General features: G+C 30.3%; 1 protein-coding gene across 1 annotated transcript in view; it reads right to left on the bottom strand.

The window, feature by feature from the left end:
* The window catches only part of LOC135216857 (uncharacterized), a 468,230-nt gene that overhangs the window by 45,494 nt on the left and 417,736 nt on the right, over window positions 1–5,000 (bottom strand).

The following is a 5,000-nucleotide window of genomic DNA, read 5'->3' as shown; positions in this document are numbered from 1 at the left end:
GAAAATTTCAGCTATTACTTTTGCAGTATTTGACACTAACTTCTCCTAATCAATCCCCCCACCCTCTCTCTCTCTCTCTTTCTCTCTCTCTCTCTCTCTCTCTCTCTCTCTCTCTCTCTCTCTCTCTCTCATGTTACATGTATATAAGTATAGTTATTTGTAAATAAGTACAAAATACTACTTAACTTCTCGACGTAAGAGGATAAGGTGTGTGTACGTGTGTGTAGGTGTGTGTGTGTGTGTGTGTGTATGTGTGTAAATTTGCAACTATGCCGAAATGATGGGTGCTTATTTGTGAACTAGAAGAGAACCAGCTGAGTCTCTCACGTATTGAACATTTAATTTTTTTTTTCAGTTTTTTTTTTTTCAGAAATTGTATCATCCTTAAAATCTTCACACAAATACACACACAACACACACACACACACATACACACACACATATATATATATATATATATATATATATATATATATATATATATATATATATATACGTGTATGTATGTATGTATATTCGTAATGACCAGAGATAGGATAAAGATGTTACTATTTAGGTCATTTTAGGTTTTTATGTAATGCATTTTCGCTAAGATATGTAACGGGAAACTAGAATAAGTAGTTTACTTCAGTGTTTTATTTCCATGAAAAATACAAAAAAAAATCAGACATGAACTACAACCAATTCTGCACCCAGGGTGTGTGTGTGTGAGGGGGGGGGGGGGGCGGCAAGGGTGCATATCTCTTGAAATGTACTGATATTTCAAAACAATAGACAGATAATACTGAATGAGCAATTGATCAGCAAATAATAAGCTGAAATTAATTAATATATATAGCTAAAAATATAGAAAGGAATATATGATTAGTGTTTTTAATTAGCTAACAATTATCCCCTAAATGAAATGCCTTACTTTATTTTCTTTATACTGTTTCCCACAAACTGTATTATCTTAACAAGTCTCACTTTCCAATGGTTCCCACATGCCTTTTGAATTTTCAAACTCCAGCGCTAATATGAATACGAAAAACATTGTTATATAGTATTATTTCCTATCTTTATGCACTGAAAGTAAAACTCCTGACTGAATTATTCAACTATCCCTAATATGAACGACTGGAAAAATATCTCGTTTCATAATATTGGCTTTTTTCGTACCTAGTATATAAAACTTATAAAAGGCCAATTTTTGCGTTTAACATTACGTAGATGCAAAATATTTGGAAACGTATGCACTTAGCATGTTTGACTATATATATATATATATATATATATATATATATATATATATATATATATATATATATATATATATATATTGTGTTTTTAATTAGCTAACAATTATCCCCTAAATGAAATTCTTGCTACAAAGCTGTTTACAAAACCTAATACTGTAAAAATATAGACCTCAGACTGCTGAACGACTCTACAAACAATTTGTAACCATGACTTTGTTCAAATTTTCTTCTGTTAGACGCTCTCTTCTGTTAGTCAACATATTTTTATAGACTGATAAGCTCCTCTCTACATACATATTGACACCAAGGGCGTATTTCAGATTTGCTATATCTGCTGGACCCATTCCTTTAAGAATTGTGACTCCAAATCTGTCCTCGCTTTTCAAAATTCCTTTGATTGAATCTAATAATTCAATATCTGGATTTCAGTTACAAATAATAGCAGCATTTGCTTACATAAAACGGAAAATATTCTATACTGTCAGTGATGCCGTGGCATCCTTCATCAAAATCTGCAAAAATTTTTCTCATTTCCTAAAAATCTTGCAGGGATTGGATACAAATGTTGTTATTAACACCATTTTAGGTATATCTCCAACAAAAATCACTATTTGGGTTTTCTTTTAGGCAAAAAAAAAAAAAAAAAGATTACATGAATTTTTTAATATAGTAATCACATACTCACCCTATCTCTGGTAATAACTAAAAAAGTCTACTTAGCTTCTCGACGTACCAGGGTGAAGTGTGGCTGTGTGTGTATATGTGTGTGTGTGTGTTTGGGTGTGTGTGTGTGTCTGTCTGTCTGTGTGTATGTGTAAGTTTGCATTCATGTTGATATGACAGGGTTTATTTGTGAAATAGAAGAGAACTTTTCAGTGTCTCATGCATTGCCCAATGATTTTTCGCTTACTTGGGGAACAAGCCTACATTTATATTTTTATTTTTTTCAGTTTTTTTTCCAGAAATTGTATCATCCTTAAAATCTTCACACACACACACACACACACACACACACACACACACACACACGGTAGGAAAGTTGTATGGAAGAGGCTAAAAGGGTCTGAAAAATGTTTCGAATTCAGTTAAAGAATCGGGAATTTCAGGATAGAATATTAATGATTTATTTATAAAAATAAAAATGTAAGAAATAAATAATGTATGTTAAATAGTACAGAAAAATTATTTCTAATAAAATATAGCGTCTTTATCTTAATTTTCCTAGGTGAAACAAGGCTCTATTTGACTGCATATTTTAGGACATTTTAATTTATGTTAAGTTAGGCATAAAATGTTTACAAATCATGAGTTAGGGGAAAATCTTGCATGTGTACCGAGTAGGCTGAAGGTCAGATTATGCCTTGCTTTATTATCTTTATACTGTTTCGCACAAACTGTATTAACTTAACAAGTCTTCCCTTTCCAATGGTTCCCACATGCCTTTTGAATTTTCAAACTCCAGCGCTAATAATTGTCATATAGTATTATTTCCTATCTTTATGCACTGAAAGTAAAGCTCCTGACTGAATTATTCAACTATCCCTAATATGAACGACCGGAAAAACTTATCTCGTTTCTTAACATTGGCTTTTTTCGTACCTATATATAAAACTTAAAAAAGGCCAATTTTTGCGTTTAACATTACGTAGATGCAAAATATTTGGAAACGTATGCACTTAGCATGTTGAATATATATAGTATATATATATATATATATATATATATATTATATATATATATATATATATATATATAATATATATATATTGTGTGTATGTGTGTGAAAAGTTAAAATGATAGTGCAATTCTTCTAAGATATTTTTTTATTTGTGTTATAATTTATAAATGCGTCTATTAGGCAAAGAACATCCTTCTTATACTGATAATAATAAAAAGTTATTTGAAGGTTACCAATAACATTCAAGGAAAGAAAAATGTTTGCTAAGATGAAACTATGGTTAAAAACTACAGGTATACTAAGTTATGGGTCTTGAAGTACCAACAATAAACCAGAAAAGGTCATCTTTAACTAAGGAAAATATTCTTAACCTAAGCCACTTATCCTCCTCCCAAAGAAATAAATCCTAGTAAAAAGAAAATTCCCCAAGTCCCATGATACCAGGATGAGAACATATGAGAACATACTGAACGTAGCCATACGTTTCAAACCTGTTGGTGAGTAAAGCCAGTCAGGAGAGTATTTAGTTCTGAGCTAAGATAATGATGACGCGAATCTACGAGATTCTAGGCAGATTAAACGCAGCTTTGGGTAGTGTTACCAACTTAAGACATAAATTCCTGGTTCAGGCAGATTAAGCAGAGGATAAAACTTTTAGATGGGGCCAACTTTTGTTTGTTTCTCACTTCGTTTTATTTACGAGTATTTTTTTTTCATAGAGCACGTAGAGACTGACGACTATTATAACAGTACATACTGAAACAATACCTTTTTTTTCTAATTTAAAAATAAAAGTAGTTATATCCCATTATGCCGAGAGATTTACATATCTAAGCGCTGCTTTTAACATAGACTTTTTCAGGAATTGAATTTTTCTATTTATCTTACGTTCACATTTTAACCTACTGCTGTTAAAAAGAGATTTTATATATATATTTGAGAATAGATAGATAGTATAGATATCTAGATAGAAATAGAATTATAGATATATAGATATATATTTTAAATTTATATATTAATATTATATATATATCATATTATAATTAAAAATTTTTTATATAACATATATATATAATAGAATTATATAATATAAATATATATTATATAATATATAATATTATATACATATAAATATATTATATATATATATATATATATATATATATTATATACCATATATTGATATATATAGTATTATGCTTAGTATATTATAATATATATATATATATATATATATATATATCTATATATATATATGTATATAATATATATATATATATATCTATAATATATATATATATACCAGAGATAGACAAGAACACTTCTACATTCCTAATCAAACAGCTGAATCTTGTAGGAGCTCCCTGTGCAAAGGAAAACTTCCATAATGTTATCTACTTCGTATAACTACACAAGAGGAAAATCAGCACCCCCTCCCCCATCCCCCCCATCCGACCCGGCCTAAAACAACCCTCCTATTCCCTTTTATCGTGCACACGCATTCTAGCGATGACGGGATGTTGAGGCCCATCCCATCTACTATTACTTTCAGAACCTCTACCAAGCAGCCTTATCAGTGTGTTTCTCTCCTCTTTCCTACCTATACTCCCGAAACGAATGATATTCTTATTAACCTATCGTCCTTTACTATGTGTGTATTATTGTGTTATTTCCAAAAGTTAATACATCCACTTACGCAAACTTTTCACCTTTCTCATTATTTTATTTTTTTATGCACATTTACTATGATAAATTTCCAACTTTTTTCTTTCATTCACATTCAATATTGTTACTTCAATTCCACGGATGAGAGTTGGTAAGGCGCATTCCAACTTGATATCCAATTACATTTTTGCAAGCATCCTCTTTGCCTTTTGCCAACAACTGTTGTCTTTCTTACATCATCCATATAAATATACACTTCACCAGGTTCCCATCCACTTAGTTATGTCAACCATGCACTTCGTTCTATTAACTTCACACCTGGATATATTATTCTTGAACTTGTTATATCAACCTTATAATTGTTATATTAACCTTGTATTTGGTTATATTAACCATACACCTGCTACGTTAACCTTTAC

The sequence above is a fragment of the Macrobrachium nipponense genome, chromosome 6 (assembly GCF_015104395.2).
Source record: "Macrobrachium nipponense isolate FS-2020 chromosome 6, ASM1510439v2, whole genome shotgun sequence".
In the NCBI taxonomy this organism is placed as follows: Eukaryota; Metazoa; Arthropoda; class Malacostraca; order Decapoda; family Palaemonidae; genus Macrobrachium; species Macrobrachium nipponense.
Note: the sequence above shows the minus strand (reverse complement) of the source record. Positions and strands in the feature narration are given on the sequence as shown.